General features: G+C 39.5%; 1 protein-coding gene across 6 annotated transcripts in view; it reads right to left on the bottom strand.

Moving 5' to 3' along the window:
* The window catches only part of CCSER2 (coiled-coil serine rich protein 2), a 178,617-nt gene extending 173,007 nt beyond the window's left edge, over positions 1-5,610 (bottom strand). For 5 of the 6 annotated variants that reach the window (XM_032266929.1, XM_032266932.1, XM_032266933.1 and 2 more), the window contains exon 1: positions 5,572-5,610. The gene's annotated coding sequence lies outside the window, so the exon portion shown is untranslated. Of the gene's footprint in view, positions 1-5,007; positions 5,032-5,571 lie in introns of those variants that run through there. The other variant, XM_032266931.1, reaches the window with a different exon arrangement.
* Positions 5,611-13,935: the final 8,325 nt, after the last annotated feature.

Raw genomic sequence — 13,935 nt, 5'->3', positions numbered from 1 at the left:
AAACCGCACAAATACATGGAAACTGAATAACTTGCTCCTGAATGATGACTGAATAAACAATGAAATGAAGGCAGGAAATAAAGATGTTCTTTGAAACCAATGAGAAAAAAGAAACAATGTACCAGAATCTATGGGACACATTTAAAGCAGTGCTTAGAGGGAAATTTATAGCAATAAATGCCCACATAAGAAGTGAGGAAAGATCTAAAATCGACACCCTATCATCAAAATTGAAAAAGCTAGAGGAGCAAGATGAAAAAAACCCAAAAGCTAGCAGAAGACAAGAAATAACTAAGATCAGGGCAGAACTGAAGGAGATAGAGACACAAAAAAACCTTAAAAAAAACAAAAATCAATAAATCTGGGAGCTGGTTTTTTGAAAAAAATTAACAAAATAGACTGCTAGCCAGACTAATTTAAAAAAAAGAGAGAAGAATCAAATAGATGCAATAAAAAATAATAAAGGGGATATCACCACTGATTCCATAGAAATACAAACTACCATCAGAGATCACTACAAACAACTCTATGCACAAAACCACTAAACCTGGAAGAAATGGATAAACTTCGGGACACTTACACTCTCGAGACCAAGACTAAACCAGGAAGAAGTTGAATACCTGAACAGACTAATAACAAGGTCTGAAGTTGAGGCACTAATTAATAGCCTACCAATCAAAAAAAGGCCAGGTCCAGACGAGTTTACAACCTCTACCAGAAGTAAAAAGAGGAGCTGGTACCATTCCTTCTGAAACTATTCCAAACAATACAAAAAGAGGGAATCCTCCCTAACTCATTTTATGAGACCAACATCATCCTGCTACCAAAATCTGGCAGAGACACAGCTAAAAAAGAAAACTTCAGACCAATATCTATGATGAACATCGATGCAAAAATCTTCAATAAAATACTGGCAAACCAACTGCAACAGCACATCAAAAAGCTTATCCATCACAATCAAATAGGCTTCATCCAGGGGATGCAAACCTGGTTCAACACATGCAAATCTATAAACGTAATCCATCACATAAACAGAACCAAAGACAAAACCACATGATCATCTCAATAGATGCAGAGAAGGCCTTCAACAAAATACAACAGCCCTTTATGCTAAAAACTCTCAATAAACTAGGTATCAATGGAACGTATCTCAAAATCATAAAAGCTATTTATGACAAACCCACAGCCAATATCATACTGTACGGGCAAAAACTGGAAGCATTCCCTTTGAAAATTGGCACTAGACAAGGATGCCCTCTCTAACCATTCCTATTCAATATAGCATTGGAGGTTCGAGCTAGAGCAATCAAGCAAGAAAAAGAAGTAAGAGTACTCAATTAGGAAAAGAGGAAGTCAAATCGTCTCTATTTGCAGACGACATGATTGTATATTTAGAAGACCCTATCGTCTCAACCCAAAATATCCTTAAGTTGACAAGCAACTTCAACAAAGTCTCAGGATACAAAATCAATGTGCAGAAATCACAAGCATTCCTATACACCAATAACAGACTAACAGCCAAATCATGAGCGAACTCCCATTCACAATTGCTACAAAGAGAATAAAACACCTAGGAATACAACTAACAAAGAATGTGAATGACCTCTACATGGAGAACTACAAACCACTGCTCAAGGAAATAAGAGAGGACACAAACAGATCGAAAAACATTCCATGCTCCTGGTTAGGAAGAATCAGTATCATGAATATGGCCATACTGCCCAAAGTAATTTATAGGTTCAATGCTATCCCCATCAAGCTACCAACGGCCTTCACAGAACTGGAAAAAACAAACTTAAACTTCATATGGAGCCAAAAGAGAGCCCACATAGCCAAGACATTCCTAAGCAAAAAGAACAAAGTTGAAGGCATCACACTACCTGACTTCAAACTATACTACAAGGCTACAGTAATCAAAACAGCATGGTACTGGTACCAAAACAGAGATATAGACCAACAGAACAGAACAGAGGCCTCGGCAGTAACGCGACACATCTACAACCATCTGATCTCTGACAAACCTGACAAAAACAAGCAATGGGGAAAGGATTCCCTGTTTAATAAATGATGTTGAGAAACCTGGCTAGCCATGTGCAGAAATCTGAAACTGGACCCCTTCGTGACAATTTACACTAAAATTAACTCCAGATGGATTAAAGATTTAAACGTAAGACCTAACACCATAAAAACCCTAGAAGAAAACCTAGGCAAAGCCATTCAGGACATAGGCATAGGCAAAAACTTCATCACTAAAACACCAAAACCAATGGCAACAAAAGCCAAAATGGACAACTGGGATCTAATTAAACTTAAGAGTTTCTGAACAACAAAAAGAAACAATCATCAGAGTGAACTGGCAAGCAACAGAATGGGAAAAAATTTTTGCAATCTACCCATCAGACAAAGGACTAATAGCCAGAACCTACAAAGCACTAAAGCAATTACAAAGAAAAAAAAAAAACATTCAAAAGTGGGCAAAAGATATACACAGAAACTTTTTAAAAGAGGACACTTATGAGGCCAAGAAACATGAAAAAATTCACATCATCACTGGTCATTAGAGAAATGCAAATCAAAACCACACTGAGATACCATCTCACGCCAGTTAGAATGGCAATCACTAAAAATCTGGAAACAACAGATGCTAGAGAGGATGTGGAGAAATAGGAACACTTTTGCACTGCTGGCGGGAGTGTAAATTAGTTCAACCATTGTGGAAGACAGTGTGGTGATTCCCCAAGGATCTAGAAATAAAAATTCCAGGCCGGGCGCGGTGGCTCAAGCCTGTAATCCCAGCACTTTGGGAGGCCGAGGCGGGTGGATCATGAGGTCAAGAGATCGAGACCATCCTGGTCAACATGGTGAAACCCCGTCTCTAATAAAAATACAAAAAATTAGCTGGGCATGGTGGTGCGTGCCTGTAATCCCAGCTACTCAGGAGGCTGAGGCAGGAGAATTGCCTGAACCCAGGAGGCGGAGGTTGCGGTGAGCCGAGATCGCGCCATTGCACTCCAGCCTGGGTAACTTGAGTGAAACTCCGTCTCGAAAAATAAATAAATAAATAAATAAATAAAAATAAAAATTCCATTTGACCCAGGAATCCCATTACTGAGAATATACCCAAAGGATTATAAATCATTCTGTTATAAAGACACATGCACACGTATGTTCACTGCAGCACTGTTTACAATAGTAAAGACCTGGGACCAACCCAAATGCCCATGAGTGATAGACTGAACAAAGAAAATGTGGCACATATGCACCATGGAATACTATGCAGCCATAAAAAAAAAGGATGAGTTCATGCCCTTTGTAGGGACATGGATGAAGCTGGAAACCATCATCCTCAGCAAACTGACACAAGAACAGAAAACCAAACACCACATGCTCTCACTCATAGGCGGGTGTTGAACAATGAGAACACATGGACACAGGGAGGTAAAAGTAACACACTGGGGTCTATTGAGGGGTGGGGGGCTAGAGGAGGGACGGTGGGGGGTCGGGAAGTTAGGGAGAGATAACATTGGGAGAAATGCCTGATGTACATGATGGGGGGATGGAGACAGTAAACCACCATGGCATGTGTGTGCCTATGCAACAATCCTGCAACATCTGCACATGTACCCCAGAACTTAAAATACAGTAAAATTTTAAAAAAAAGAAAGAAATGTATAGAACCAGCATGACAGATAATTGTTATTAGATGAACAATGGTAGGGAACAGCGTTTCAGAAATGCTTAAGAAAAAAGAATAGTGAAGACAATACAGCCAACAGAGTGGCTTATGTGCCATACTAAGAAGTTTGGGTTTTACTGTGGACAACTAGGAAACTTAAGGGTTTTAAACCATAAAAAATAAAAATAAAAAAAAAGATCTGACCTGAATTTTGAAAAATCACTTTGATTTCAGTATGGAGGAGATGGGTTAAGAAGGGGAGATGGGTTTAAGAGGACACAACATGAGAAAGAAAACAAACATTGTAGCAAGAAGATACAAATATAAAAGACATCAGTAATATTAAGTCTAAAGAATTTTGTCACAATAATAGGCACAAAATGATAGCATAGTATTTAGCAAATAAATGGGTGAATGATTGATTAGATGTGGGAGATGAGAGGAAAGAGCTTAAAATTCTAGGCTTGTCTGGCTGGACATGATCTTTTTCCCCCAGACATAATGTTTGCCTTTCATTGAGGGCAAACATCATGTCTGGGGGAAAAGATCATAAACTTAGCACATCAAGCTAACTTTGAGGTGCACATAGAGAGCATAGGCAAGGGTGTTTCCTGTTCAAAGGAGTATGAAATGCAAGGGCAAAGTCTGAAAGAGAGATGATGATTTGGGAATTGTCAGTACTGGAATGACGGTCTAATTTTCCACCGAAAACAAGTGAGGTCACCTGGAAAAGATGTACAACAGGGAGAGAAAGGCTACGGGCACTGTACTGGTATCACCAACACTTAAAAAATGGATGGCAGGAAAAGAAGGGGGTTGGCGCAGAGAACATATAATCCACGAGTAAAGAAGAGAATTTAAAAAGTAATTCGAAAGAAAATTTGAAGATAACAAGCAGTAGTGTCAAATTCCACATACAAGTAAACTAAAAACTACAAAGAATAATTGGGCATGGTAGTTTACAAATTTGCTCACCTGCGCAGGGCAGTTTTAGGAGACAAGATGAGGTACAGAAACCTGACTACAGCAGGTGCAAGAATAAAGAGATAAACAGTCAGGAAACATACCCTATTCTTTCAAAAACAAACAAAAAAAAGAAACAAACAAAAAAAGCCAGTAACTTGAGACAATATAGAGGCAATCTTCTTTGTTTTTTGTTTTTTGTTTGAGATAGGGTCTCCCTCTGTCACCCACCCAGGCAGGAGTGAAGTGGTGCAAACACAGCTCACTGAAGCAAACACAGCTCACTGCAGCCTCAACCTCCTGGGCTCAAGCAACCCTCTCGCCTCCGCCTCCCCAGAGGCTGGGATTACAGGTGTGTACCACCACGCCTGGCTAATTTTTAAACGGTTTCCGCCATGTTGTCCCAGCTGGTCTTGAATTCCAGAGCTCAAGGAATCCACCCCCTCAGCCTCCCTAAGGGCTGGGATTACAGTCATGAGCCACCACGCCTGGCCTTTTTTTTGTTTTCATTTTGTACTCTCTTTTCTGCAGGAAAAGAGCTCAAAAAGAAGGTAAGAAAATAGCCGGGCATGGTGGCTCATGCCTGTAATCCAAGTATTTTGGAGGCCAAGATGGGCGGATCACCTGAGGTCGGGAGTTCAAGACCAGCCTGACCAACATGGTGAAACTCCGTCTTGAAAAAAAATAAAAATAAAAAAAAGAAAATAGTGGGGATAGTATTTGTAACAAGATCCCACGATGAGATCAAGGTGGGCTTCCAGTCCCATTAAGAGACTAAAAATGCTAACTGTTTCACGCCTATAATCCCAGCACTTTGGGAGGCCGAGGCGGGTGGATCACGAGGTCAAGAGATCGAGACCATCCTGGTCAACATGGTGAAACCCCGTCTCTACTAAAAATACAAAAAATTAGCTGGGCATGGTGGCGCGTGCCTGTAATCCCAGCTACTCAGGAGGCTGAGGCAGGAGAATTGTCTGAACCCAGGAGGCGGAGGTTGCGGTGAGCCTAGATCACGCCATTGCACTCCAGCCTGGGTAACAAGAGCGAAACTCTGTCTCAAAAAAAAAAAAAAAAAAATGCTAACTGTGGAAACAAGGCAGAAGTTCTGATTTACAGCTGAGGCCAGAAGAAGGTGGCAGCTTGATGGGAATGCTGAACATTGTGCCTATGGTAGCCATAATAATTGCAGGCCCCACTCACCCACCTAAGTCAGGACTGGCTAAACCTGAAAGGTGTGGCAATCGTACTTGAAGCTGAATGGGGCTGGAGAAAGTAAGGACTAGGTCTTACTAAACGTTATGAGCAAACTCAACCAACAAAAACATACAGAACTTGAGCAATACAGTAATTTCAAAAACATAAGCACAGTGAAAATATCTATAACATACACTCAATAGCCTAATTAAAGACTCATTTTATTTTTAATAGTATCTACCACAGAGCCTAGCACATAACAGATGTTAGTACATACAAATGAATAATGTCCTGGGGCTGGCTCAGGCTACTATCTCAAGAGACTGGACCACCTGTGGAAGACAGGCTATACAGGGTTTCCATGATCCAGGCATGAAATTGTCCTTTCTATGCAACCAGAGGGTGGAAAGGCTTAACCGTCCCTGCTGAAAACAAAAGAGGAGAACATGACTGTAAGGGCCCTTAATGATAACTCATTTTTACCAAGTAGGTGTATGTGTAGCACTGTGTTACTCACTTATAAGAATTATCACATCTTAGGCTGGGTGCAGTGGCTCACACCTGTAATCCCAGCACTTTGGGAGACCAAGGCAGGTGAATCACCTGAGGTCAGGAGGTCGACATCAGCCTGGCCAACATGGTAAAACCCTGTCTCTACTAAAAATACAAAATTAGCCAGATGTGGAGGAGCATGCCTATAATCCCAGCTATTTGGGAGGCTGAGGCATGAGAGCCGATTGAATCTGAAAGACACAGGTTGCAGCGAGCCAAGATTATATCACCGCAATTCAGCCTTGGTGAGAGAGACTCTGTCTCCAAAAAAAAAAAAATCTCAACTTCTTACCTTAACAACTAACAACTACTAGAAAGGTATATTTATTCCCATTTCACAGATGAAGAAATAGCTTTAGAAAAATTAAGTAATTTGTCCAAGTTCATACAGAGAGTGAGGGATCAGGTTCAGTGGCACTTAATATGGTAGTAGGAGGAGGAGGTGGTGGAAGTGGAGGTGGAGGTGGAGATGGAGGTGGCGGTGGAGGTGGAGGTGGCGGTGGAGGTGGCGGTGGCGGTGGCGGTGGAGGTGGCGGTGGAGGTGGAGGTGGCGATGGAGGGGGAGGGGGAGGTGGAGGTGGAGGTGGCGGTGGAGGTAGAGGTGGGGGTGGCGGTGGAGGTAGAGGTGGAGGTGGCAGTGGCGGCGGCAGCAGCAGCAACAGCAGCTAACACTTTTACAGCTCTTACTATGTGCTATGCAATATTCTAAGGAATTCACATACATTAATTCATCTAATCCTCGTAACTTAACATAATCTTTACTTTACAAATGAAGAAACTAAACAGAGTCACACAACTAATAAGTGTGGGGCCAGGGTTCATATTTAACCATTAACCTATACAGCTGCTCTCCAACTATTTTTCTTAAGGTAACACTCAATGTATCTGTGTTTCCCAAACTGCAGATCATGACATCAATTTCTTGGTTTATGACAAGCAGATTCTGTTGGCAAATACAAAGAATAGAATAGAATGAACTATCTCATTCCTTTCCCAGTACCTTCACTAGTGCTGAATGAGATGACTGAGATACTGGAGGTGACAAACTATACGACAAGCTTAGGTAATGGTTGCATTTAGTTTTGTAATGGGTAGGGAGGGGAATAATCAAATTTAACAGTGTAAAATATTTAAGAACATATTTATGGAGCACAAATCAGAAAACCTATTTCTTCTGTAAGTGCAAAAGTTACATGGAACAGAGAAAATATTTAAGAATTATTCAAAGCAACTGCAGAGTTAGTTTCAATGAAAAAAACCAAAAGAAAAATCAATTTTCTTAAGAAATCAATACTTTAGGAAAGCTTTTAGAAGAATAATGAGGAAAAAAGTGGGGGAAGGAGAAGTAGAAAGTTAAAAGAAAATGCTCAACTTAACTTTAATAAGACAAAAAAAATTCAGTCACAAAACACAAGCATGTAAAAACAGGGGGAAAAATGGTGCCACGAGAGCCTCCTGAGGAACTGAAAATAAACATACAAATTGCAGTTTTATCAAGAATATCACAATTAAAAAAAACTTTATTTTTAACAATGAGCTATAAGATGGACAGGAACTGTATCTTAAAATAACTTTTTGCACAAAAATAGTTAATGCCAAGAAAATGTAGCACTGAAAAAAAATCACACAACTACCACAAACAAAGAATTAAAAGACTCTTAAACATTAAGCAAAGAAAATACTTCTCATCACCACAAGAAACTAAAGGTGGCTGAGAAATCTACAGAAAAAAAGGGAAAAGCATGTTCTAAACAAGACAATGACATAAAACCAATGGAAGTACACCGGGGTGGTGCAGGGAGAAGTTTTGAAAAGCAAGTGGAGAAAGAAATCTTAAGTAAAGGGAGAGATAGTAAACTGAAAACCAGTCAGCTTGATAATTAAAAGGCAGTTAAGAAACAAATACAAATTCTGTAAACAAGCCAGCCAGTGAAAGATTAGACTATAAAATAGTAAACAGTATTATACTGACTCAGCTTCCTCAAGCCAGCCCTCATAAATGGGATCAGTGCCCTTATAAAAGGCTTATTTTCCCCTTCCACCATGTGACAACACAGCTATTAATATAAGGCACAACGTACAAAGAAGAAGGCCCTCAGCAGACATCAAATCTGCTAATACCTTGGACTTCCCAGCCTCTACAAATGTGAGCAAAGAATTTCTGTTGTTTGTAAGTGGCCCAATCTAAGGTATTTTGTTAGAGCAGCCCTAATAGGCCAAGACAAGTACAGTAAAATGCATCTATTTTATATACATATTTTTGCTTTAATAAATATCTCATATAAGGAAAGCCAACATAGAACCTAAGATGGTTACAGCTTCTGTGGCTTCTTAACGTTCAGTTGCTTTCTTTAAATTAATTTGGCATATCCTAAAGCAGTCTTTTCCATCTTAATAACGGGTAATTTATCCTTGCCACAACAATAAAAATACAATAGACAATATCAGAAAACATCATATGTAGTGAGACTGTTTTTGACAGTTTCAGTTATAACTCTGGATATACGTGTACCATATAAAATACATTTCTATTGAGTCACAGTCAAAAAAAGCTTGATGAACACTACACTACACTATGAAATGTGGGAGTCTTTCCCACAAGAAGTGAGCAAAGAGCCCCTGAGATCCCAGGTTAGGAACTGGCACTAGAGCACTTCATAAAGCATCAGGGGAAGCTTTGACAAGTATGGCAGCTAAGACTTTGTTGGAGTGAACCAGCCCAAGACAGCTCCGCTGCCCTGTTACAGAGACACCACTCTCTATAGAGTCACTTGGTTAACTTCTTTACGGCAAAACAGAAGTAGCTGACAATTGACTATTAAAGACTAATAGCTGTTCCACAAAAAGGTCTTTTTCAAATATGCCTCTTTAAATTCCCTTGAACATTACAGGAGTAAAAATACATAAGGGCAAAAATATTTTTATGTAAATGTCTAAGAATTTTTTTTCTGTACAGGCACTCTTTGAAACATAAAGACCCTATCAACGTACTTTTACAGACACGGAAAGCTTGTACACTAGCTCCCACTTACCTAGAGGACTGCTATCCTCATTATTCCTACTCTCAGAGTACTTCTCCAATAACTAGCAGGCCTGAGGAGATACTGCCACCTAATGGCGAGTGCAATGAACTATGTCTTGTGGCCCCGTTTCGACACTTCACCTTGGCCCCTCTACCTTCAATATTAGGCCTCAAAAAGATTGGATGCACACAAGTCACCATTTTGCCTATCTTGCTCTCATGAGTGATCCATCCCACACAATCTCTTATTCCAGCACTATCCATAGAACATGGTGCCATAAGAAATGTTCCCTATCTGTCCTTACCCAATACATATATCTGCCCTGTCAATACAGTAGCCACTAGCCAAATGTGGCTATTGATTACAATGTGATAAGATCACAAAACAAGCATTCATAAACTACATTAAAGAAATATAGTCTTAATGCAGACTAGTGAACTCTCACTTAATTCTAGTTGCAATGACATTTCCAAGCATTAGATTTTCTCCTTTCTTATTAAACTAATTATAAAATACTCTATATTTTAAAATTTCTGGGCCAGGCATAGTGGCTCATGCCTATAGTTCAAGCTACTTGGGAGGCTACAGTGGGAGGATCACTTAAGCCCAGGAGTTCGAGTCCAGCTTGGGTAATATACTGAGACCCAGTGTCAAAAAAAAAAAAAAAAAAAAAAAAAAAAGCCAGACACAGTGGCTCACACCTGTAATCCCAGCACTTTGGGACTTTGGGAGGCCCAGGCGGGTGGTTCAATTGAGGCCAGGAGTTCGAGAACAGCCTGGCCAAAAGGGTGAAACCCCATCTGTAATAAAAATACAAAAATTAGCCAGTCATGGTTGCAGATGCCTGTAATCCCAGCTACTCAGGACACTGAGGCACAAGAATAGCTTGAACCTGGGAAGCACTGATCTGAAATCACACCATTGTACTCCAGCCAGGGAGACAGAGTAAGACTCTGTCTCAACAACAAAAAAAAAACCTCCCTATAATTCTACCACCCTAACACAACTATACAACTATTCTCTCACATATCCTTCTACATTTGGCTACTGGCTACTGTACTGACAAGGCAGATATATGTATTGGGTATGTATCTTTAGAAGGTACTCGTGTACCCTTCTAAATTTCATCTACACACAAGGAGTCAGCTATATTAACTATCTAGATACAATTTAATGTTCTACTTTTAAAATATCATTGTTTTACAAATATATCCCACAGTTCTACAGTTATATTTCTTATTTTAAGGGCAGCAATATATTACATTGAATTAATGTGCTATAAATCGTTTAACCACAGATGACTGGACCAAAGATTATAACTATCTTCATCCTTCAATGTACCACTTTTGAAGCTACCCTGGCAAAATGAATGCAGAAGAGATAAGAGTAAAGAAACATGTCACATGATGAAAAATTGAAGCACTTACAAATGGTTTAGCCTAACAAAGCCAAGAGCATACATAACTGCTGCTGTCAAATAGTTTAAGGTACTATATAGAGAGTCAAAACACGTTGAGTTGTGACAAATGGGCAGAACTAGATCAATGAATAGAAATAAGGAAAGGTCAGTTTTCAGCCCAAAATAAGGAAAACTTTTCAAGCTATCAAAATTATTCAAAAAAGTAAACTACATAAAAAACACTAAGCTGTCCATCTGTGAAAGCACTAAAAAAATTAGCTAGATAAGCCCTTGTCAGTGATAGTACAGACTCTTACGACAGGTGGGAGGCAGTACTAGATAACCTCTCAGGTCTCCTTTCACTCAAATATTCAAATATTTATTAATCACCTGCTATAATCCTAGGCATGTGCTAGATATACAAAAGTGCACAAAACAGACAGGGTCCCTATGCTTCTTCCACTTACAGTCTAGTGTAGGAAACAGGGAAAAAGAAAAAATAATAATTATAAATCACAAGTGCTGTCAAGGAAAACGATGAAATGCTATAGTAAAAATAACAAACTGTGCATCAAGGAAGGCCTCTCAGAGGGAGAATAATTAAAGTTGTGGACTAAAGAAGAGTTACGCTATGCAGAGAGCACTCTGGAGCAGTGGAAAGTCACTTAATATATAAGCTGGGGAGTGACACAATCTGATTTACATTTCTAAAAGATCACTCTGTTATACGGAGAATGAATAGGAAAGAAGAAAATGTAGAAGCAGGAAAATCAGGTAGGAAACTAGGTAGGAGTCCAGATGAGAAATGATGATAGACTAGGCTGGTTGAAGTCTATGGATAAAAAGGTATACCAAGTTTCTTTCTGTTTTGAAACAAGGTCTCTCTCTGTCGTTCAGACTGGAGTACAGTGGGGTGATCACAGTTCACTGCAGCCTTAATCTCCTGGGCTCAAACAATCCTCACATTGCAGCCTCCCTAGGAGCTGGGACCACAGGTACATGCCACCACACCTGGCTAACTTTTTAACTTTTGTAGACAGTGGGTCTCACTGTCTTGCCTAACCTGGTCTTGAACTCCTGGGTTCAAGTGATCCTCCTGCCTCCCCAAGTGCTGGAATTACAGTCATGAACCCCTTCAACCCAGACAACAGAAAGGTTTCAAGACATATAGGGGAGACAGATGCTACAGGACTCAGTGATAGGTTAAACACAAAGGATAAAGTTAAAAGAGAACCCAACTAAGCTTCAGGTTTCTAGCTTGAACAACTAATGGGATTGTGCTGTCATTTTCTGAGATAAGAAAGTTTAGGGGAGGCAAGGATGTGAATCCAAACAGAAATCCAACTTTAAGTATCCATGATTGTCTTTCTACCCTTAATAGAAAGTTTCTACTAAAAATTGCTCATGACTCATTCTTTTCTCTTTAAAAAGCAGTCTGTGGAAGGGGAAATACTATACAGGGGACCGGGCCAATTGAAAAAGAAAAAACTGGAATACAAATGGTAGATTAAACTATTGTGTCAATGTTAAATTTAGTGAGGTCCATACTGTACAATTTTTTAAAAATCCCTATGGTTGGGAAATACATGTTGAAGTACTTAGGAGTTAAAGTGCCATGACATGCATGTAAACATATATATATATATACACACACGCATACATATTCATATATGCATATATATGAAAGAGCACAAACAATAAGAAAATGGCACAAAATATTAACAACAGGTAAACCTGGATAAAGATTTTGTACTATTCTTGGTCTTGCAACATTTCTCTAAGTATAAATAACCAAAATAAAAAGAAATACAAAAAACGTTTTTTAAGACAGTCCCAGATTTATCTTATTCATGCCAAATAATTCAAATTCCTTTAAACTCATATGTATTTCCCTCCTCAAACCACTCCATCATGTCTCATCCATTACCCAGAGTAGTGTCCCCATCAGGCAGACAAGGAACATACTCAACGTGCTCTATAAAGAAATGGCTGAGGACTGCAAGAGGTTTCTTGCAATCTTCCATCTCCCATGAAGCAGCATGTCCTTAACTGTGCTCTCTGAAATGCACTATGTCCTTACCTGTAACAGGTGGCTGGATGATAGACTCCTTTCAGTTCTAGATCTACTCCTCTCATGTAATATATACCAATAAATCTATCAAATTAGCATGATCATGTGATATCTGCAGATTAGATGTTCCTCCTACAAATGCCCATGGTTTAGCTGGTTATCCCTGGGTACAGCAATTATTACACTATTTTATTTTTAAAATCACGTTTTCCTGTTTCTACTTTCTCCAGTAGACTGAGAGCTCCTTCAAAACAAGCAGCATGAAATATTTAGTTTTTTTTTCTTTTAATTCCTAAAGACTATTTTAATACATAAAAAGGGCCAGGCATGGTGGCTCACGCCTGTAATCCAAGCACTTTGGAGGCCAAGGCAGGCAGATCACCTGAGGTCGGGAGTTCAAGACTAGCCCGACCAACATGGTGAAACCCCATCTTTAAAAATAAATAAATAAATATAAATAAAAAATCACTAACAAAAGCTACTGAGTGAAGAAATGAAGATCACACTGAAAAATCTTTCTTATGATTGCAGCTCTACTAAATGTTACTTTTTTTGCCCTTGGATATAGCAGTATGTAGAAAGAGTTGTACTCTAATTCAGTAGCGAAGGAGACATAACTTCTAGGGGTTGCTGATAAACAAGTAAAATTGCCTATAACCTGATACATAATCCCAAAATCTTGTTTACTTCAATAATTATCATTATAATTTTATAAAATATGATTAATAAAAAGTAAAATATCTTAGGCCTGAGTCTCAACCACACCTTGAAGTACATTATATTTAACCCACAGTACAATTGGTCAATACAAGGAACACTTCAGTGACAAGAAAACAGGTCATAGTCGCCGGGCGCGGTGGCTCACGCCTGTAATCCCAGCACTTTGGGAGGCCGAGGCGGGTGGATCACGAGGTCAAGAGATTAAAACCATCCTGGTCAACATGGTGAAACCCCGTCTCTACTAAAAATACAAAAAATCAGCTGGGCATGGTGGCGCCTGCCTGTAATCCCAGCTACTCAGGAGGCTGAGGCAGGAGAATTGCCTGAACCCAGGAGG

The sequence above is a fragment of the Sapajus apella genome, unplaced genomic scaffold (assembly GCF_009761245.1).
Source record: "Sapajus apella isolate SASKATOON/1434 unplaced genomic scaffold, GSC_monkey_1.0 scaffold163, whole genome shotgun sequence".
NCBI lineage: Eukaryota > Metazoa > Chordata > Mammalia > Primates > Cebidae > Sapajus > Sapajus apella.
Note: the sequence above shows the minus strand (reverse complement) of the source record. Positions and strands in the feature narration are given on the sequence as shown.